Consider the following 23,394-nt stretch of genomic DNA (forward strand, 5'->3'; position numbering starts at 1 on the left):
TAAATAACCCTGCTTCAATATTAAAATTTAAAAATCGAAAAAAAAAAAAAGACATCTCACACCACGATTCGAACCCAAAACGTTTAGATAATGATCCAATGCTCTAACCAACAGACCTAACACAACGTACATGAAATTGTGTCAGTTCTTCAAATATTTAAACTAAATCAGGTTATGAGGTCATCTGACGCATGCGTAGAACCGATATCGTCATGAGAGGACGGTTTTTGTTGACCCCCAATCTACATAAATGATCTTCCAAATCACATCCTAAGATCGTTCGTTGACATTTATGCTGACGACACTACCATCTATAGCAACACTTCAAAGGCCATAAGCAGCCAAGTTATCTGATTCTCTCTCCTCTGATCTTGATCGCGTGGTGCACCGAGGAAAGAGGTGACTAGTTAATTTTAATGCATCTAAAACCAAACTTTTATCTTTCCATCATCAGTGCTCTCATCCCCACTTGGCATCAATCGAAATGAATGGCTCTCATCTTGAAAAGGCTCCATGTTTTGACAAGCTTCTAGGTCTTCTGAGATCTGAGATGGAACACGCACATCAAATTCGTTGCCAAGGTTGCTGAAAAAATGGTTGGATCATTCTCTCACTCCAGTAGATATCTCACTGCTGAAGCAATTCACTGTCTGTATAAGAGCCAAGTACATCTTGGAATGAAGTACTGTTGCCATATTTGAGCAGGGGTTGCTAGAAACTTCTTATCCTGCCTTGACAGAGTTCAAAATAGACTTTGTAGCATAGTAGGTGTTGCCCTTTTCTCTTCCCTGCGACCTCTTTCTCACAGAAGAGATGTTGCAGGCCTGTCTCTTTATTGTTATTTTCATGGCAAGTGCTCGTCTGAGCTCCAATCTATGCCCCTCCTCTTTGACCTGACTTTTATGAAAAACACCAGTCTAGCTGAAACCACTATCAATAGTTTCCCCCAGTCTTTATCTGTGCCTAAACCTAAACGAGATTCCCTGAACAAAGCTTCTTTCTTAGAAATGCACACCTGTGGAACTCTGTTTTGTTTTCCAGCTGACTACAATATGGCCGTCTTTAAGTTCAACGTAAACAAGTTCTTGATGAGCTGTTCCCTTAAGTAATCCAATTTACCAAATTTCCACTACTAACGATTACTATGACATTTTCTTGTTGACTAATGTACACTCAGTAACCCTTATCCTCGAGTGGCCTCTAGGCCTTGATAAGTGGTGACTACTTTGTAAAAAGAAAAATCTCTGAAGATCAAATAGCTTCAAAAAAGTTCAAGTTTGTGAAATTTAGCCTTAAAAATGTCAATGTAGCAATCCATGACAAGACTATAAGAATGACCCCCCCCCCCTTTGATGTGCACTTATTTTTCAATATCATTATAATATTATCATACTAGCATTTCAGCTTGGCGTTGCCTGGGTGTTTGGAGGTCTATGTTGAGCAAAAAAAAAAAATAAATAAGCGTTCAATTTTTTTAAATTTGTCCCCTATTATGACCCCTTAACATTTATTGTTTTGGACTCAAATCAAGTTATTAAGTTAGATCCATGTCCAAGGAACCTATATCTAAAATTTCAAGTGTTTAGACCCCAAATTGTTGGAGGAGTTTGGTAGAGTTCTCAAAGGTCAAATCGTTGAACTTTGACCTCTTAACAGCCGAATTTCTGGCCGAAAACAGATTACAAAGTTTTCCCAAATCTCAGTACCCTGTATATCAAATTTCGAGTCTGTAGACTTAAAATTGACAGAGTTATTGCATAGGGAAATGTGAACACACACACACACACACACACACACACACACACACACACACACACACACACACACACACACACACACACACAGAGACACTTTCACTTTTATAGATATATAGATTGTTGTAATGGTGTAAGAAAGAAACTCTTAGTTTTGGTGTGCAGTGGTTCTCCACTGAAGAAAGAAGTCAGTGAAATGCCAGGTAAAAAAAATTGTCTTCTAAGAGGTGTTGGACTGAAGATTGTCTCTGAAAATGTGATTTTATTATTTGTAATCCACTGTGGCACACTATTATTTATTTGGTACTAATTAATTTATCTCATTTGGGTCAATTCTATATTTAAAACATAATGGGCACTTAGAAATGCTAGTAAACTCATATTTTCTGTGTGTTATTAGTTTTTCTGCCTCCAAAACTAATTTTCTCCATTATCCAGAGAAATATTGACTTTGTCAAAACATATTTGTTGGTTAAATACCATTCATCCATGCATGGAGTATTGTTTTGTTACCACATCTGGGCTGGTGCATCTACCACTAGTCTTTCCCTCTTAGATAAAGTCCAAAAAAGATTTTTTAATCTAATCAGTTCCACTTTATCAACCAAGTTCCAGCCCCTGCCCCATCGCCGCAATATTGCATCACTGTGCCTGTTTTACAAATATTTTAATGAAATATGTTCTGATGAAGTCGTTTCACTTGTACCCCCTCAACTTACATATCCCCGACAAACCCGCTTAGCATTGAGATCTCACCCCTTCACTGTTGATGCCCCTAAATGCCAGAAAGCTTTCTATTCTATTAGTTTCTTCCCTCGAACAGCTAGACTTTGGAATTCCCTTCCTGCTGTCTGCTTCCCTGGCTGTACTGATATGCAGAAGTTTAAATGTAACAAACAAATGTCTTGTAAATCTTTCTTAGACATGGCCACAAATAGTAGGCCCTTACGTCCAAGTGGCGATATGCTTTGAAAGGAGTGAACATGAGTAAAAAAAAAAAAAAAAAAAAAATTTTATATATATATAAGTGAACGTGTCTGCGTGTATTTCCCTACACAATAACTCTGTCAATTTTAAGTCTACAGACTCGAAATTTGATATACAGGGTACTGAGATTTAGGAAAATCTTTGTAATCCGTTTTTGGCCAGAAATTTGGCTGTTAAGGGTCAAAGTTCAATGATTTGACCTTTGAGAACTCTACCAAACTCCTCCGACAATTTTGGGTTTAAACACTTGAAATTTTAGATATAGGTTCCTTGGACATGGATCTAACTTAATAACTTGATTTGAGCCCAAAGCAATAAATTTTAAGGGGTGAAAGTTAAAATAATTTACCACTTTTTTTTTTTTTTTTTTTTTTTTTTTGCTCAACGTACACCTAAACACCTGGGGCAACGCCGGGCTGAAATGCTAGTGTATATATATATGTATATATATATATATATATATATATATAAACAGGAAAATGAGTTTAATTAAGACCTTGGTCCACCGTGCACTCATGATATGCTCGCCAAGCAAACTTGAGGAGGAACTTAAGAAAATAACGGACATGCTTATTAAAAATGGTTTCCCTGGTGGTATAATTTCTAAGCATATTCGCCAAAAACTTACTAGTTTTAACACTAAGCCTCTTTTCGGTCCGGCTAACTGTCCGGTTTATTTGAAACTCCTCTACATAGGTTCAATTAGTAGGGGTTTTGTTAGCAAGATCACTTCGGTTGTTTCCCACTGTTTTTACGCGGTGCAACCCCGAGTAGTGCTGTGTACCAAAACTGCCTTCCCAGCGTTTAAAAAAGATGTACTTCCCACGCTACAAAATAGTTTAATAATATATGAGTTTAGATGTCGGTGCGATGCTGACTACGTGGGTCGAACTTTTCAACGTTTGGGTATTTACGCAAGCTTTTTATATCATCCGGGTCTTTAAGGAATACATCCGGGCCTTTACGGAATACATCCGGACGACCACCAATTCTCGAATCGTCAATTGGTGTTCATTTGTACGAAAATAAAACTTGTGGCCAAGCATATTCTGACGAATGCTTCCGCATTTTACATAAAGCCCGGAACAAACAGCACCTTAACATCTTGGAGGCCGTCAGTGTGCTGATGCGCAAACCAGCTTTATGTAGACAAAAAGAACTTTCACATAAATTAGAGTTATTTAAAGAACTCTAAAAAAAAAAAAAAAAAGTCTACATGTACGTTGGTTTTTTCTGTTTTGTCTATACTTACTTGTAGACAACGGATTTTCTTAATTATATATATATATATATTTTTTTTTTTCTCAACTTCATCTCCTCCCCTTTTTCCATTCTCATTCGTTAATATATATATATATATATATATATATATTTCTCATTGTGTGGAATTTCCACGAGTTCTGCCAGAATAAAATTAATCATTTACAATATATTATGCTTCAGCATCGAAAGGTTTGACTTTTTTTCCTCAACCCAAATAAGGCATATTGCCATAGAAGCATAAGGAGTCACTGTAAAAGTGCAGATTTATAAGGAGGGTTGAGTATAACCCAACGGGAGCTGCCGTGCAGACAAGTCCCAGTGGCAACAAATTTCGAATCTGTAGATCAAAAAATTGTTGCGTATATAGGTTGAGAAGTGTCCTCACACACACATTTTCACTTTTATGGACATAGATAGATAAGATACTGGCAGATGTGAGAAGTTTTCTAGCCCGGTAAAGGGAGTCTTTCTTTTGCAACAAAATCCAACTTTACAATTGATCAATTCTGTTTTTTTGAAAATGGCAAAGAATTCTTTAGGATTCTGAATTCAATCTCTTCCTCACTCTCTTCCTTTTCTGTTAATCACATCCCCATAACTGCTTTGTGAAGACAGCAGGGTCATTAACAGATGAAATGTAAACCAGGCAAGTAAATCTGATCTTACCCAAGTTGGTGTTGTTTATACCAGTTAAAGATACGTCCCCGACAATCAGTCTCACAGTCTGGGTCATTTTTGAGTTGATAACTTCACTTCTGTCGAGCTGAGATATGGTTATGTGCAGTTCTAGGAGGCCTGCCTTCGCAGGCTTTACCTTCTCTCTTCTCTAAGAGTAGGTCCTGGATATGACCTTAAACTATATCTGATGGTGAGGCCCCACCTTGCGAACTTTGGGGAGTGTGGAACCACTCCTTAATTACCATTGCTCCCAGGTCCACTCTGACCCGGAGTGGTAGTACCTGTTAGGGTCCCAACTATGGGTTAAATAGAAATTGATTTGAAAAAAAAAATGTTCTTTTAAAAAAATTTTTTTTCAAAATCACTGGATTTGGCATTAAATAACCTGAAACGGGTTGATATGCCGTAAAACAACCAACCAACCTCTGAGACTAGGCGAGTTTATTGCTAATTGCCTGAGGCGCCCCTACTGGAGAAATATCAATATGGGCCAGAGTGCATAAGCTTTTCAATCTCCACCTTTTGACCTTGTGTCACATCTTCTCCCTGGGGTAAGGTTAATACCAACAAGTCAAACATGACTCACTTGCTTGTTTGCAGCTAGCGGCATTGATACACCAGTCCATCTCTGGCTAGGGATTTTTTTATCTTTGGGGCCCCCCAAAATCGATGGAGATTAGACCATTCCTTTAATGACCTGGTCACTGTTGATTGCGGTTTAATGCTGGTTCCATGCAGTTCTAGGTGGTTCACCCTCCCAGGCTTTCTGTTCTCTCTTTGAAAAGGGGCTAGTTTATTGCTAATTGCTTGAAGCACCCTTACCGGGGAATATTGATGGGCTGTCCAGGCACTTTTTGCAGGTCAGAGTGCCCCTCTTCGGGGAACGCTGACTTCTCAATCGCACTTTCTGACCATGGTGTCAGTTCTTGCAGTGGGAGAAAACTAAATACCCCATCCAATCAGATAATAAATATCTCATCCACCCACTTTTGACCTTCCTTTGTCTGATTATATAAGATTGTTATAGAACGGAAAACCTTTGCCTTTATGACATTTGAAACTGGGAAACACCGATGACCAAAGGGTTGGCAAAAAAATGTACACACCATTACACACGGAACGGCTACAGACAGAGCTTTATTAGCTACAGATGTCTTTTTTTTTTAATTGAGAATTTGATTTTAACTCTGAATTCTGTATGTTTTGGTATGAAATTTGTAATTTTTTCCCCAACATTCGTATGATCATCACTGGTTTAACATTTGTTTTATATATTAGCATCTGCTGTAGACAACTGGGAAGCAATTCAGCAGTATTGTGTTCCACAGACAGGCAGTTCTAGGAAAGAAACTTTACTCATAGAAGTTTTGTTTGAAGTTTTCATAGCAGTTAGACTGAAGGAAGAGAGACAGTTTGATTGATATTGTGCGCAGCCAGTTTTGAATTAAAAAGAGAAACAAGTTTTTTTGCCCATTGCTTTTTATAATATGGATTGTAATGCCATCTCTTATTACAAGAGCACCCTCTAGTGAGTTTCTGTGTTGAACAGGGGTAGGTAATGCTACACTCTCTTGGTTAGTAATAATCAAAAATTTTCTGAACTTATTCAATCTATTCTTTTGGGGTTGACTAGAGCTAAGTGGTTAATGATACAGAATTAAAATTTGTATGCCAGGTTCGAATCCAGTTCATTCCATAAAAACACTTTCATCAAACTAACACCTGACCTTGTGTTTAACCTTCTAGAGAGGATGTAAATAAATAGTCAATCTGTATTAAAGCTTGTAATCTTCCTCTGAGGTCATGAGATCTAAGTCATACATTACATATCCGTCTTATCATTCTTCTTTTTTTTTCTTCTTCATGCAATGTATATGAGAGAATAAAACTGCGCATTTCACTACAAGTTTTATTTCAAAGTGTTTTTTTTTTTATTTTATTTTTTATTAACAATGGACAAATCAGTCCATTCCTGGTTGATCAACTGGCTGACAAGCTGTGTGTAGAATGGGGGTTGGGGAATAAACATTTTCATCAAATCAATAGTAATTGTCATGCCATGTTTTATTGACAAAGGAACACTTAGTTGCAAGACCGGCCCTGGGATGACCTCCCTCTCTCATAATAGGGTGTGTATGGGGAGGAGACAATAGGGGTGGTGACTGGGGATCAACCAATCCACCTAGGGTACTTCTAGGCTTGGCTTTGTGAAATGTGTGTTTTTTTTTTCACTTTAAAGCTCAGCGAAACTTGGTTTCCCTCCTCCCTGCAACTTCCTCCTTCCAGCTATGAGTAAAATAGCAACATATGTTCAATTAAATGTGGTAGGGTAGTATTAATTTATAACATACTTTTCTTTTGATAGTAGTACCCGCTTTTTTTCTTTCGTTCTTGGCCTTTGAGCTAGATCGGCCGTAAAATCTGCTTAAATAGATTTTAATTTATCAAAAAAAAAAAAAAAAAAAAAAAAAAAAAATGAAAATTGCCACTTGAGTGTCATCAGCCAGAATGGAAACCGAAAGCAAAATTTGTAAGCAAAAAATGAACAGACATTGTGAGTTTTCCTGATTGAGAAATAAATAGAAGAAATGAAGTTCCGTATAATCTGAATATATGGAAAGGGGGGGGGGGGTAAGTGCACTTTTAATTTGATAAACAAAAGAAATGGTTAAAAACACGAAAATGTAATCCCTGTTTCCAATGTTCACGGTATAAAACGGATAAAAACACGAAAATAAAAAAACGTAATTGTTGGGCAGTTTAAAGAAATTTGTTAAATGTGACCTCAATTTATTTAAAAGATAGGAGAGAGAAAACTTGTGTTAATAAAAGGAACAAAGAAAATTGACGTGTGCCAGGCGTGAACTTACAAAGCATAAGATCTTAAGCGAGCATGCTATCCATCGGACTAAGATGGTAACGATGTTATCACATTGCAAATTTATCTATTTAAAAAGAAAATTACAAACTCGTATTTGTGTCATAGTGAAGATTTTTACATGATCCTCTCCAAATAAATCATTGACTTTTTTTTTTATTTTTATATTATTTGTCCGAGAGATCACTCTTTCTAACGATACCTTGTCCATGCCACAACGATATGTATGACAGCAGACATACGAACGCACACGCACACACGACTCTCCTTTATATAATAGACTAGCATTGTATACCCAGTGTTGTCCGTGTGGACATGAAATTCAGTTTGGACACAGCTGCTATATGAAGGATATTGAGCACTTTCATCAATACTTCACAAAAAAAGAACAATTAGATGTAGGTTACTTAGGAGTCAAACGTTTTAATATATATACATGTACACATAGTTATGAACAGTACATAGGACCCGAGCAGAACCGAGCTGAACTGCTAATATATATATATATATGTATATATATATCTATAATATAAAGCTGAATGTCTGTGTGTCTGGTCACGAATAGGCTCCTATATGGTTGACTATTTTAAAAAACTGATTACATAGAATGATAGAAGATGTATTGAGACACAGGAATGGATATGGTTGATCTGGCAGAACGGTGTGGTGGCTCATTAAAATTGTGGGGTCTGCGTTCGCGCCTAGTACACAAAGTATGGAAAAAAAAAACGTTTACAAGTGTTTTTGATATAGATGTACATAATAATACTTTGATAAGTATGTTTTAACTTAGATAGGAATGGTATAATAAAATTGTGGGGTCTGCATTCACGCCTGGCCTCAATAGAATGGAAATAGGCACAAACTTTAATAAAGACTTTTCATATCTATCTGCGTAAGTATACTATGATAATTATGTTTCAGTTTGAAGAAGTATGGTATAATAAAATTATAGGGTGTTCGTTCGCACCTGACCTCCATAGAATGGAAATATGTCACAAAGTGAAACAAGGTTTTTTAATATAGATCCACAGAATATTGTGATAAGTGTTTCAGTGTGAACAGGTATGGTATAATAAATTATGGGGTTTATCTATTTTATTTTTACTTTCATCATATTTTGCTTTGGTTTTGATACCCCCAAATTCGAAGCTATCTCTTCACAACCCTTCCTTTTCATAACCTATCATACTTTAATAAATCAGAGTCCATTTTCTGTAGGCTGTTTTTGAACCCAGTCAACGACGGGTACTTTTGCTAGTATATATATATATATATATATATATATATATATATATTTGGTAAAACTGGTAATTAGTAAAAACCTGAAGAGAGTGCTCAATACTATTGCAGAACAGATATGTTTTATTTTTTTGATACCCGTTTTATCTGTTTGGTTACATATGTTTTGGATGTTGGACCATGTTTACGTTCACCTATAACACCATAAATGGGCTTTTTCCTCTTTTCACATAGCTATTTGCCGCATCGGCTGAGTGGTCCAGACGTAAGTTAAAAGGGTGACTCGTGTCTGAGGTTTGAATTGTGTTGGGAACAGAACGCTTGTCTCCACACTAACGATTCCCGAACATGTATGTGGATAATAAAGAAAATTTATGTTGCGAGAATGCTTATATTTTCAGAAAATCTGACAGCGCTAAAAAAGAATGATGGCATGCTGCAGGAAACGCTTGTTTTGTCTTCAAAGTGATTACACATCCTGAGATTCTACCCCATCCACTTTGGTGTTGGAGTCCCTTGTGGAAGAGAAGCTATAGCGCATACATCCTGGACCAGCAACAATCGCTGCAAGACCGTTTGCTGGTTAAGTTGTATTTGGGGAACATTTTCAATTTCATCTGATGGAATCATTTTAAAACCAGTCTCTGTCAATGCCCTGCACTTAATCCTTTAGCGCACGCTGCCCACTCAAGTTCCAGCACCTTGGTCATAAGCGAAGACACACTCCCATCACAGTGCAGTATACAGCAGGTTAATTTTATGAAACTCCTTCTTTTTGCCCTGGGAATCGACAATATCACCCGTTCAGTGACTACATCTGAACATCTGGTATTTTGACAATACAACATTTGGTGGCAGTTGGGTGGAAGTTAAGAAATTCTCTAGAATTATTCCAGCCCTTGCTGCTATCAGACTTAAGATCAATCTTGCTATGTTTGAAGTTGTCAATATTGACTGTTTGGCAGAATCCTTGATGATGACTATTTTTGAAATCAGCCAAGTCCTTGATGAGATTAACATCACCAATCAGAATGAATTTATAATCCTTTACTCCTTAATTTTCAAACAAGCAATCCAAGCAGACATCCTCTAACCAGTTGTCCTCAACAGAGAGAATGGCAAACAGCCTGATGTCTTTTCCTTTTGCAAACAGCAAGTCACTTATATGGTATGTGAATTGTCAACAGTTTTGTGTCTCGTCAAATCGGCAAACAAGTCTGAACATGTAGCAGCGTCAGAAAAAAAAACTCAAGTCACCAAAATATGCCAGCCTTTCCGAATGATTCGTGTTTCGACTGATTGTGGTTGAGACGAGTAGAGCAAATAGGCCCTGCCATGTAAAATTTTATCGACAGCTTGGATCTGTTAAAAACACTTCACACTGGGAACCATCATGAATCGACTTTACTTTACAAGCGCTTCTCCATCGTCACTATTCGAGAAAACACCTTGAGCTTCCTCTCCGCCTACCAAACCTGCAGGATACCTGATGAAACTTTCCAATAGTTGCATATTGGTTTTGAAAAGGATATATATATATATATAGGTCTCCTTGTACAGGGGTTTGTCAAGGATACTTTCTTTACAAATAAACCATGACCAAATATTCAAAATAACATAGTATTATAGCAGCCCAAATATGATCTCCTCACTATGGCTAACCCACACTGATTTTGATGAGGAATGGTGCATCTTCAAGTGATGTTAACTGAAATTACAGCACGAGACTGGATACTCAACCAGACTAGATGAATTCTTGTCTTGGAATCTAGTAAGATCAGAGAGACCACATATAAGATGTACTATAACATATTTAAATTGTCAATTGGTCAGAGGAAAATTATGGTAACTTTTTTACTCGGTGTTTGAGATGTAAAGGAAATATTTGAATATTTATGCGTCTTATAGAGTTCAAGTATTATCCCCTAGGAAGGGGACCATTGGTTTCTGAGAACCTCAACTTAACTAAAATGAAAAAAAAAAAAAAATATATATATATACTAGCATTTCAGCCCGGCGTTGCCCGGGTGTTTGGAGGTGTATGTTGAGCAAAAAAAAAAAAAAAAAAAAAAAAAAGGTCAATTTTTTTAACTTTGATCCCTATTATGACCCCTTAAAATTTATTGTTTTGGGCTCAAATCAAGTTAGATCCATGTCCAAGGAACCTATATCTAAAATTTCAAGTGTTTAGACCCCCAAATTGTCGGAGTTTGGTAGAGTTCTCAATGGTCAAATCGTTGAACTTTGACCCCTTAACCTAAAAATTTCTGTCTGAAAACGGATCACAAAGATTTCCCCAAATCTCAGTACCCTGTATATCAGATTTCGAGTCTGTAGACTTAAAATTGACAGTTATTGCATAAGGAAATGTACATACACACAGGCACACACACAGATACGTTCACTTTTATATATATATATATATATATTGGAGAGAGATGTGTGTGTACTCCCTACATCAGATTATCTTCTTTGATCAGAATTAATTTGTTTAAATGAAGTATTAGTTTGGTTTATATAGTTATAACATATCGACTGCTTTTGGGAGTTTTAATGTTAAAACACTGTCTTCGTTATTTCTAATTTTTTTTAGATGAGCATTGATAATATACAGCACAATTACGTTGACGCACTGGTTCTCACCAGATCACCGAAGTTAAGATGGGTGACCATTTGGGAAGGTGAGGTGCTGTATGTACCGCAAGGTAAAATACCAGGTTGAGAAACTGGCGTGGTCTATCCTTCTCTCGAGGGTAGAGGGGACTCTCTTAAGCTGTGGCAGGCACCCCATCTGGTGATGGCATCACGCTAAAAAAAAAATCCTTAATAGTTCTGGTGAAGTCATGCATATTCAGCTATTGACAAGATTTGAATTGCACTACAAACTCGTTAGTGAGTTCAATCTCGGCTACGGCCGCACTGGATGGATGGATGGATGGATGGATAATTCGTATTTGAATTATTTTGACTGGTTTTTCTCGTTTCCAATGTTATTTTTACGTTTTGGCTGATATAACTTTCAATCTTCAAGTATGTCTTGTTTAACTCTAGAGAAGGAGAGGGGGCATCTGCATACTATTCCAAACAGAACTATGGGGGTAGCATGCTCTCATTTGGGCTGGTGCATCTGCTGCTAGTCTCTCGCTCCTAGACAAGGTTCAAAAGAGAGTCGCCAACCTGATAGGTCCTGAACTGTCATCTAATCTTCAGCCTTTCTCATCAACAAAATGTTGCATCCCTCTACCTGTTCTACAAGTACTTTAACGGTGAATGCTCTGACGAACTGCAAGCACTTGTGCCCCCTCGACGTAAATACCCTCGACAAACCCAACAAGCAGCTAAATCCCACCCCTACACAGTAGAGATCCCTAGATGTAAGAGAACCTTCTACTCCAGTAGTTTCTTCCTCAGGACAGCTAGACTTTGGAATTCCCTTCCGGGTCCTTGCTTCCCCAACTGTACTGACATGCAGAAGTTCAAGTGTAACGTGAAGCAACAGCTTGCTGCCCAACTCCCTACATAGTACCCCTGATGCCTATGTCCCTGATAGTAGCCGCCTACAACAAAGTGGCAATGTGCCTTGTTTGGGGTGAAAATGTAAAAAAAAAAAAAAAATAAAAAATGACTGAGAGCTGGCTTCTGAATGGACAAGCCAGAAAGGAAGTGTATTCAAAATCTCCAGCTGCGAAAATTCGCTTGTGTTACTTGCAATTTTGTCTACTATAGCCCTCTATATTAAAACCCCAAAACAAAGAAAAAATTGTATGATGCACGACCCCCCCCCCAAATATTGCCCCCCCCCCTTCACAGAGATCCCTAGATGTAAGAGAGCCTTTTACTTCAGTAGTTTCTTCCCCAGAACCGCTACACTTTGGAATTCCCTTCCGGGTCTTTGCTTCCCCAACTGTACTGACATGCAGAAGTTCAAGGGTAACGTGAACCGACATCTTGCTGCCCAACTCCCTACATAATACCCCTGATGCTTATGTCCCTGATGGTAGCCCAGTATATCAAAGTGGCAATGTGCCTTGTTTGGGGTTAAAATGTAATAATAAAAAATATATTTTTAAAAAAGTCATAACTGAGTAGAATTCCTAAGTAATTTGCAATTGTATTTTAAGCATCGCCTACATTGAATATTGAACCTTCAACCTCTGTAACAGTGTCACAACTGAATTTTACCAAGTACTTTATCTGGTATGCCACAGATTCTTGCAGACAATTCTAGTATGCAGCAAAGTGTAGTATCTGTTCTGATGCTGCATTTTTTTTTTCTTGGTCGGTAAAAGAGGAATCTTTCTAGACTGAGGCCATTTTAATTTTTGTTCTATTTCAGTGTGTGGAAGCTGGATTTTCCACTATATTAAAAACTGTCCTCGTCTCTAACCCTGTTCTCGTGGGGAGTCAAGTGATTAGGGACTCTATTGTAAACTGATTAATAATAAAATAAAAAAGACCCTATATATATAAAAGCGAAAATGTATGTATGTATGTGTGTTCGCTTTTTCTCTATGTCTACAAAAGGCTTTTTTCAGAGAAGCGGTCGGCTGGTTCACAACTTTTTAAAACTTTTTATATTACATATAAATCGTAATATCTCACAGTTAACAACGAAGCTCGCCTGTCTATTTAATTTGCTCGATTTCAGGAAGATAAATATTCAACATTTGTCGCTCGCCGCATGTGGGTTAGTCTTTTTCTTATAACATCTTGGGAAAATAAAAATAAAAAAAAGCGTTCCGCAGTAAATGAAATACTATCCCACAGTCAAACTTGACCTCATTAACTCATTAAAACGGGCACCTGCCAAATCCAAGTAATTTTAATAAATTCAAACGTGTTTCCGTTAGCATCTCGCGGTGGTGCAATGGTTAACGTTGCATGTTTTTTTTTTTTCTTTCACACTTTAATTTACAACTTTGCCTCAAGGGTTCAGGTTCGATCCTCATACTTACCTACCAAAACATTTTTTTTTTATTTTAGTGAAACAACATATATTTTATATATATAGACTAGCGAGGGGTACCCGGGCAACGGGGGGGGGGGGTACTATCGCTTACAGCTGTTTATATACCCCCTATATCATAATATCTAGGGTTTGGGAACGCGGGTCGTCTCTAGATTTATTTACGTCGACTTTTATGAGATTCGCGCTATTTCGCTCTGTCCCCTGTTTGTCCTGCATTTTAGTATAAATACAGTGAAATTAAATTAAAACGTTGTTATTGGCTCGGCTTTCACGCTGCTTTCCCCCCTTCCCACCATCATCTGGGGGGGGCAAGTGAAAACTAAAAATAACGATCCCGCGATGACCTCATTTAGCGTCTTCCTGTCAATCAAACCTCTTTTACTAGCTTTATAAGCCTTAACTTAACACGCTAATAAATTACTCTCACTCGTGGTTGAGACGGTTAAGTAGTTGGCTTTGGTCTCCACCTCCGCGTCAAGGCTTCCGGGTTCAATCCCTCTTCCCGACCAAAACTATTTTTTTTTTTTTTTTTACACCTTTAAACGCCCGGGTAACGTTTTTTTTTTTATTACTTTGCTTATTCTTTATTTATTTTATTTCTTTTATCCCCCATACACAAGTTTATTTATGCCATTTTTTTTCCGTTTTGGTTTGGGTTTTTTTTTTTTTTTTACATCGTCTTTTTTATAATATTTAAGTAGGGTCATTAATTACCCCCCCCCCACACACAGACTTACAAACTCCCGGGCAACGCCGGGTACCCCCCCCCCCCCGCTAGTATATATGTAAAAGCGAAAATGTGTGTGTGTGCACTTTTTGTGTATGTCCAGCAATGTCTTTGGGAGGGGGGGGGGGCTCGGCCTGGTCACTCCTTAAAACTTTTTATATGCTGTCTGAATCATAATATGAACGAGTTACGAACAGGGATTGTGTCTATCTTCAATTTGCCTGACTTTTATGCGCTATTTTCAAGATTTTTTTTCGATCGTCGTGTCTTCGTTTCACTTTTCAGTATAAAGAAGCGAAACTGAAAATGAATTTGTGTTCTCGGCCCTTTGTGCCGAGACGTCCAGAAAGCAAATAAGGTTTGATCAATGCTGGGGGAAAACCCCCGTCATATCAGACAATTGCTATTCATTTGGCGGGGGAAACAAACAAATACGCAGAAACTGTCTTGCAGCGCCAAACTTAAGTCGCGTGATGTTTGACCTTATTAAATTCTCACACCTGTCAATTTCACTTTATAAACGTTAAATTAAGACAGTTTTCACTTCCTCTCCCCTCGTGGCCAAGCTGATTAGATATCGGGGTTTTCTTCCCTTTCTTTTCCATCTTCGCGTCAAGGCTTCAGGGTTCAAGCCTACCTTCCTACCAAAACTTTTTTGTTTCTTTTACACCTTCCGGGTTGTTTTGATCTACTCCCTTCCCAACACACACACACACACACACACACACACACGCACACACACACCTCCAAACACCTGGGCAACGCTGGGCACTCCAGCTAGTCTCGTATATAAAAGGCAAAATGTGTGTGCGTTTGTATGTCTTGCAAAAATTTTCGACACGCGCGACGGATCCTCACAAAATCGGTATCGTTTTTAAGCTTGATTCTTCGGACGACAAATATCGAAAAATTGGCCAAAAGCATTAATTTCTTCACTCTCAACTGATTTTTTTTTTTTTTTTATATAAGGAGGGGTCAGTTTTTGCATCAACATTTTCGCAAAGTCATCGTCACCGTTGGATTGACTACACTTAATTTCAACGCTCGGGACTTCTGTTTGCGCCATGGACACGTCGGCTAAGACGTCACTTTTTTTTTTTTTTTTTTTTAACACCTCTTCCAACCTGGGCTGCCTACTGTTGTTTTGATTCCCCCCCCCCTCTCACTACTACCATTTTATTTTACTCCAGGTTTCCTTACTACACCACCTACACACACCTGGGCAATGTCGGGTACCTCCTCTAGTCCGTTCATAAAAAGGAATGTTATAACTTTCCAAGTCGAACGATGTCTTGCCTGGTTATTATTCTAACGTGAGTCATTGTCACCCATAGGGGACATCGTGATGTCTAGAATAAAGGTGGTAACTGAACAAAAGAATTGGCGTCTCTAAACGTTTACAGAGGGGAGGAGTAGGAGGAGGAGGAGGAGATGATATATCGTTAGCATTTATCGCACGGCTGCTCATCTGTAGATATATCTGTGTGTTGGGGAAAATAACGTGACGTAATCCTCTCGTGATATCACCTTTCCCACGGGGATAAGTTATGACGGATCATTTCATTGGCCAGTAACGATTAAAAAAAATTCTCGAGGTACAAATATTTTTTCTTTTTTTTTTCTTTTTTTTTTTGCCTTAAGAAGAAAAATAGAATAGCTGAAAATCAGTACGAAAGAAAAATATATAACTTCAGTTTATTCGTTATTTTAAAATCAATTTTTGGGGTATTTATTTAAATTTTGAATGTTTTTTTTTTGTTTGTTTTTCTTTTTTTTCATATAAATAGATTGAATTTAAATGTAGAAACTTTTTTTTTTAGGGAATACAGAAATAAGATGAATTAATTTCATTTCTGATCTTAAAATAATATTAATGACATTTCTTAAAAATTTTTTTTTTTACTTTATTAAACAACAAAAAAGAAGACAAAAACAAAGAATAAAAGGAGGGGGGGAATATTTTTTTTCAATTGATTTTTTTTTTTTTTGAGAACTGATAAAACAATTTTATTTGATCCTTCAATGTTTTTTAAGGGGGGGGGGGTATCGAGACCCTCTTTCGTCAACAATAGAATTTCCTTCACGTTTTCCGAGTGTTTACCTCGAATATCCTTTGTTCTTTCCAATAGTTGCAAAAACGGATGACAGTTTAACAAGTACCGGTTTTCTAGGTGTATCAGAATTTTTGTAGGAATTTTGACACCCCTAACACGAAACTGCGAATAAAATATTAAAAAAAACAACTTGTAATTACTCTTTTAAGTGTTTATTTTCTTTATGGATTATACTTCCAAAATAAACTTAAAGTTGTATAAAAAGTAATAGAAATATGTTTTTAAAAAACAATAATGAAATTAATTGAATTTTACGAGCTCAGTATTTTTCAATTTTTAAACTTTAAAAATCTATCAATTTTTCTATTGATTCTATTTTTACGATATTTTCAGGGTCAATGTGAAATTTTATGCTCTTTCCAATAAACCGAATATAATATTTTAGACAAACGTTTTTTTTTTAACTCACGCCCCCCCCCCGTTTGCAAATGTCTATTAAAAAGTAAATAATTTACTCACCAAAGTGACATCACAAATTGAAGATAAAAGATCAATAAATAATATATTCAAATTTAAAACAACAAAAAAGTAGTGTTTTTTTTTTAGAAATTTACCTGTAAAGTCCGAAGTTTAAAACCTTAAAAAAAAAAAAACGTTTTATTTTATTTTTTTTTTTTAATGAAACCTTGGTCCTTGCTCTATTAATTGAAAAAAAAAAAAAAAAATTAAGGCTTGAATTACATTTTTCAAGGAGTTATAAGCTTGGAAAGACGTGGTGGAATTATTCAATATTTTTCACGAAATTTTTGACACACCTACCGGTTTTCGTCTCTATTCCGTCCTCATTTTATTTTGCCCACTGTACTGGTAATGGCGCATAAAATAAATTAAAATAATAAATAAAACCATAAATCTATCTGATCTTCAGTTATTCAGAAAAATTTCATGTGAATTCATTTTTAAATTTTTTGATAACTGTCAAAAGACTTCTGAAATATTAAAGACTAACCTCGGTGCCCGGCGTTGTCCAGGTTTTTGTAGGTGAATGTTGAGCCCAAAAAAAAAAAAAAAAAAAAAAAGGCAGGCTCGAACCCATATCACGAAGGAGGAAAAGAACGTGAAAAAAACAAAAAAGAAAACATGACGTTTCTGCTGTTGCGCCCATCGCCAAATCGGAAGTAGCGAAGGATTAAGGCTAGTCAATCGAAAAGAGGGGATGATTTGCGAAAAAAGCGACCCCAGTTGAGGTTGAAGGAATTCATGTTTTTCGCCAAGGTTTCGATATTTGTCGTCCGAAGGGTCGAGTTTCAAGACGCTACCGATATCGTAAAAATCCGTCGCCTATGTCGAAAGTTTTAGGAAAACATACAAACCTACATTCATGCACACATCCAATACCTACACACATTTAAACAGACAGGTGAGATTTATATTATAGAAGAAGATTATAGAAGATGTTAATGACACATGCTTTTATGTTTTCAAGCGGCTTATTCAATGCTATCTTAAACTGAAGCGAAAGATATATATTTATTTCACCAGTGCGCAATACATGGAGCTTAGTTTAGTCGTGGTATAAAAATGTGCATATGCCAGTTGCCAAGTGACCTGAACGCACTCACGTTTTTTTTCTTTTCCTTTTTTTTTTCTTTTTTGTTGGAAGTGGAGCATCCTACCGGGTGCCAGACCCCACCTAATTTCATAGTGTCATCCATAGACAGCTGTTTCGTTTCTTTCTTTTTTTTTTAAAGACTGAGCAATGTGACCACATTCACGCACGCGCCTGCGCGCGCGCACACACACTATATATATATATATATATATATATATATATATATATATATATATATATATATATATATATATATATATATATATGGTCACACTGAGTGTTAAAAAAATAGATGCCCGGAATCTCTCCGTTTTAGCATGCAACGTCGCAGTGCAATGGATGTGACGAGGGAGGAAGGCGGCGAGATTTAATTCAAATACCCCCAATTACTGCTACTAAACCTACACGACTCGAATCCCCAGCTATAGTACCAGCTAGTGTCAACGTTTACTAGAAACCCCAACATCCGCATGTCTTACCTATAGTGGTTGACTTTTCTTTCCATTTCTTCTTTTTCCTTTTTCTCTTTTTTCCGTTTCTCTCTTCCCCTATTTTTCTCTTTCCATTTGCTTTCTCTTGTCTTTCATTTTTTCTTTTTCTTTCTTTTCTATTTCTCTTTTCTTTTCTATTTCTCTTTTCTTTTCTATTTCTCTTTTCTTTTCTATTTCTCTTTTCTTTTCTGTTTCTCTTTTCTGTTTCTCTTTTCTGTTTCTCTTTTCTTTTCTGTTTCTCTTTTCTTTTCTGTTTCTCTTTTCTTTTCTGTTTCTCTTTTCTTTTCTGTTTCTCTTTTCTTTTCTGTTTCTCTTTTCTTTTGTTTCTCTTTTCTTTTCTGTTTCTATTTTCTCTATGTTTCTATTTTCTCTATGTTTCTATTTTCTCTCTGGTTCTCTTTTCTTTCTGGTTCTCTTTTCTTTCTGGTTCTCTTTTCTTTCTGGTTCTCTTTTTTTCTGGTTCTCTTTTTTTCTGGTTCTCTTTTTTTTCTGGTTCTCTTTTTGTTTTTCTGGTTCTCTTTTTGTTTTTCTGGTTCTCTTTTTGTTTTTCTGGTTCTCTTTTTGTTTTTCTGGTTCTCTTTTTGTTTTTCTGGTTCTCTTTTTGTTTTTCTGGTTCTCTTTTTGTTTTTCTGGTTCTCTTTTTTTTTCTGGTTCTCTTTTTTTTCTCTGGTTCTCGTTTTTTTATCACTGGTTCTCTTTTTTTTATCACTGGTTCTCTTTTTTTTTTAATCTCTGGTTCTCTTTTTTTAAATCTCTGGTTCTCTTTTTTTAAATCTCTGGTTCTCTTTTTTTAAATCTCTGGTTCTCTTTTTTTTAATCTCTGGTTCTCTTTTTTTTTAATCTCTGGTTCTCTTTTTTTTTTTAATCTCTGGTTCTCTTTTTTTTATCTCTGGTTCTCTTTGTTTTTTTTTTGTTTTTTTTATCTCTGGTTCTCTTTTTTTATCTCTGGTTCTCTTTTTTTTATCTCTGGTTCTCTTTTTTTTATCTCTGGTTCTCTTTTTTTTTTATCTCTGGTTCTCTTTTTTTATCTCTGGTTCTCTTTTTTTTATCTCTGGTTCTCTTTTTTTATCTCTGGTTCTCTTTGTTTTTTGTTTTTTTTTTATCTCTGGTTCTCTTTTTTTATCTCTGGTTCTCTTTTTTTTTAATCTCTGGTTCTCTTTTTTTTTTATCTCTGGTTCTCTTTTTTTATCTCTGGTTCTCTTTTTTTATCTCTGGTTCTCTTTTTTTATCTCTGGGTCTCTTTTTTTTATCTCTGGTTCTCTTTTTTTTATCTCTGGTTCTCTTTTTATCTCTGGTTTTCTTTTTTTATCTCTGGTTTTCTTTTTTTTATCTCTGGTTCTCTATTTTTTCTGGTTCTCTATTTTTTCTGGTTCTCTTTTTTAGCTGTTTTTTTTTAGCTGTTATTCTTTTTTCTTTCTCTTTTTTCTTTTTTTTCTTTTTTTCTTTTTACCCTTTTCTTTTTCTTTTTTTTCTTTTTTCTCTTTTCTATTTTTCTTTCTTTTTTCTCTTTTCTTTTCTCTTTTTCTCTTTTCTCTTTTTCTCTTTTCTCTTTTTCTCTTTTCTTTTTTTCTCTTTTCTCTTTTCTTGTTTTTTCTCTTATCTTTTTTCTTTTCTTTTTTCTCTTTTGTTTTTTCTCATTTCTTGTTTTTTCTCTTCTTTTTTCTTTTTTTCTCTTTTCTTTTTTTCTTTTCTTTTTTCTCTTTTCTTTTTTCTCTTTTCTTTTTTCTCTTTTCTTTTTTTCTCTTTTCTTTTTTTCCCATTTCTTTTTTTCCCATTTCTTTTTTTCCCATTTCTTTTTTTCTCTTTTCTTTTTTTCTCTTTTCTTTTTTTCTCTTTTTTTTTTCTCTTTTCTTTTTCTCTTTTTTTTCTCTTTTCTTTTTTTCTCTTTTCTTGTTTTTTCTCTTTTCTTGTTTTTTCTCTTGTTTTTTCTCTTTTCTTGTTTTTTTCCCTTTTCTTGTTTTTTTCCCTTTTCTTGTTTTTTTCCCTTTTGTTGTTTTTTTCTCTTTTGTTGTTTTTTTCTCTTTTGTTGTTTTTTTCTCTTTTGTTGTTTTTTTCTCTTTTGTTGTTTTTTTCTCTTTTGTTGTTTTTTTCTCTTTTGTTGTTTTTTTCTCTTTTGTTGTTTTTTTCTCTTTTGTTGTTTTTTTCTCTTTTGTTGTTTTTTTCTCTTTTGTCGTTTTTTTCTCTTTTGTTTTTTTTTTCTCTTTTCTTGTTTTTTTCTCTTTTCTTGTTTTTTTCTCTTTTCTTGTTTTTTTCTCTTTTGTTGTTTTTTTCTCTTTTGTTGTTTTTTTCTCTTTTGTTGTTTTTTTCTCTTTTGTTGTTTTTTTCTCTTTTGTTGTTTTTTTCTCTTTTGTTGTTTTTTCTCTTTTCTTGTTTTTTCTCTTTTCTTGTTTTTTCTCTTTTCTTGTTTTTTCTCTTTTCTTGTTTTTTCTTTTTCTTTCTTTCTTTCTCTTTCTATTCTTTCTATTTTCATTCTTTCTTTTTTCTTTCTTTCTTTCTTTTTTCTTTCTTTCTTTCTCTTTTCTTTCTTTCTTTCTCTTTTCTTTCCTTGTTCTCTTTTCTTTCCCTGTTCTCTATCTCTCCTTCCTTGTTCTCTCTCTCTCTCTCCTTCCTTGTTCTCTCTCTCTCTCTCCTTCCTTGTTCTCTCTCTCTCTCCTTCCTTGTTCTCTCTCTCTCTCCTTCCTTGTTCTCTCTCTCTCTCCTTCCTTGTTCTCTCTCTCTCCTTCCTTGTTCTCTCTCTCTCTCTCCTTCCTTGTTCTCTCTCTCTCCTTCCTTGTTCTCTCTCTCTCTCTCCTTCCTTGTTCTCTCTCTCTCTCTCCTTCCTTGTTCTCTCTCTCTCTCTCCTTCCTTGTTCTCTCTCTCTCTCTCCTTCCTTGTTCTCTCTCTCTCTCCTTCCTTGTTCTCTCTCTCTCCTTCCTTGTTCTCTCTCTCTCTCCTTCCTTGTTCTCTCTCTCTCTCCTTCCTTGTTCTCTCTCTCTCTCCTTCCTTGTTCTCTCTCTCTCTCCTTCCTTGTTCTCTCTCTCTCTCCTTCCTTGTTCTCTCTCTCTCTCTCCTTCCTTGTTCTCTCTCTCTCTCCTTCCTTGTCTGTCTGTCTCTCTCCTTCCTTGTCTGTCTGTCTCTCTCCTTCCTTGTCTGTCTGTCTCTCTCCTTCCTTGTCTGTCTGTCTCTCTCCTTCCTTGTCTGTCTGTCTCTCTCCTTCCTTGTCTGTCTGTCTCTCTCCTTCCTTGTCTGTCTGTCTCTCTCCTTCCTTGTCTGTCTGTCTCTCTCCTTCCTTGTCTGTCTGTCTCTCTCCTTCCTTGTCTGTCTGTCTCTCTCCTTCCTTGTCTGTCTGTCTGTCTCTCTCCTTCCTTGTCTGTCTGTCTGTCTCTCTCCTTCCTTGTCTGTCTGTCTGTCTCTCTCCTTCCTTGTCTGTCTGTCTGTCTCTCTCCTTCCTTGTCTGTCTGTCTGTCTCTCTCCTTCCTTGTCTGTCTGTCTCTCTCCTTCCTTGTCTGTCTGTCTCTCTCCTTCCTTGTCTGTCTGTCTCTCTCCTTCCTTGTCTGTCTGTCTCTCTCCTTCCTTGTCTGTCTGTCTCTCTCTTCTTTCCTTGTCTGTCTGTCTCTCCCTCTCTTCTTTCCTTGTTCTCTCCCTCTCTTCTTTCCTTGTTCTCTCCCTCTCTTCTTTCCTTGTTCTCTCCCTCTCTTCTTTCCTTGTTCTCTCCCTCTCTTCTTTCCTTGTTCTCTCCCTCTCTTCTTTCCTTGTTCTCTCCCTCTCTTCTTTCCTTGTTCTCTCCCTCTCTTCTTTCCTTGTTCTCTCCCTCTCTTCTTTCCTTGTTCTCTCCCTCTCTTCTTTCCTTGTTCTCTCCCTCTCTTCTTTCCTTGTTCTCTCCCTCTCTTCTTTCCTTGTTCTCTCCCTCTCTTCTTTCCTTGTTCTCTCCCTCTCTTCTTTCCTTGTTCTCTCCCTCTCTTCTTTCCTTGTTCTCTCCCTCTCTCTTCTTTCCTTGTTCTCTCCCTCTCTCTCTTCTTTCCTTGTTCTCTCCCTCTCTCTCTTCTTTCCTTGTTCTCTCCCTCTCTCTCTTCTTTCCTTGTTCTCTCCCTCTCTCTCTTCTTTCCTTGTTCTCTCCCTCTCTCTCTTCTTTCCTTGTTCTCTCCCTCTCTCTCTTCTTTCCTTGTTCTCTCCCTCTCTCTCTTCTTTCCTTGTTCTCTCCCTCTCTCTCTTCTTTCCTTGTTCTCTCCCTCTCTCTCTTCTTTCCTTGTTCTCTCCCTCTCTCTCTTCTTTCCTTGTTCTCTCCCTCTCTCTCTTCTTTCCTTGTTCTCGCCCTCTCTCTCTTCTTTCCTTGTTCTCGCCCTCTCTCTCTTCTTTCCTTGTTCTCGCCCTCTCTCTCTTCTTTCCTTGTTCTCGCCCTCTCTCTCTTCTTTCCTTGTTCTCGCCCTCTCTCTCTTCTTTCCTTGTTCTCGCCCTCTCTCTCTTCTTTCCTTGTTCTCGCCCTCTCCTTCTCTCATTCCTTATCTCTTTTTCTTTCTCTCTCTTTTTCTTTCTCTCTCTTTTTCTTTCTCTCTCTTTTTCTTTCTCTCTCTTTTTCTTTCTCTCTCTTTTTCTTTCTCTCTCTTTTTCTTTCTCTCTCTTTTTCTTTCTCTCTCTTTTTCTTTCTCTCTCTTTTTCTTTCTCTCTCTTTTTCTTTCTCTCTCTTTTTCTTTCTCTCTCTTTTTCTTTCTCTCTCTTTTTCTTTCTCTCTCTTTTTCTTTCTCTCTTCTCTTCCCTTTCTC

The 23,394-nt window shown here is 36.6% G+C and overlaps 1 protein-coding gene across 2 annotated transcripts in view; it reads left to right on the forward strand.

Moving 5' to 3' along the window:
- Positions 1-23,394, forward strand: part of LOC145297746 (mediator of RNA polymerase II transcription subunit 15-like) — a 179,902-nt gene that overhangs the window by 35,943 nt on the left and 120,565 nt on the right. The gene's annotated exons all lie outside the window — the stretch shown is intronic.

This window comes from Euprymna scolopes, chromosome 18 (assembly GCF_053919585.1).
Source record: "Euprymna scolopes isolate OS-2025 chromosome 18, ASM5391958v1, whole genome shotgun sequence".
NCBI lineage: Eukaryota > Metazoa > Mollusca > Cephalopoda > Sepiida > Sepiolidae > Euprymna > Euprymna scolopes.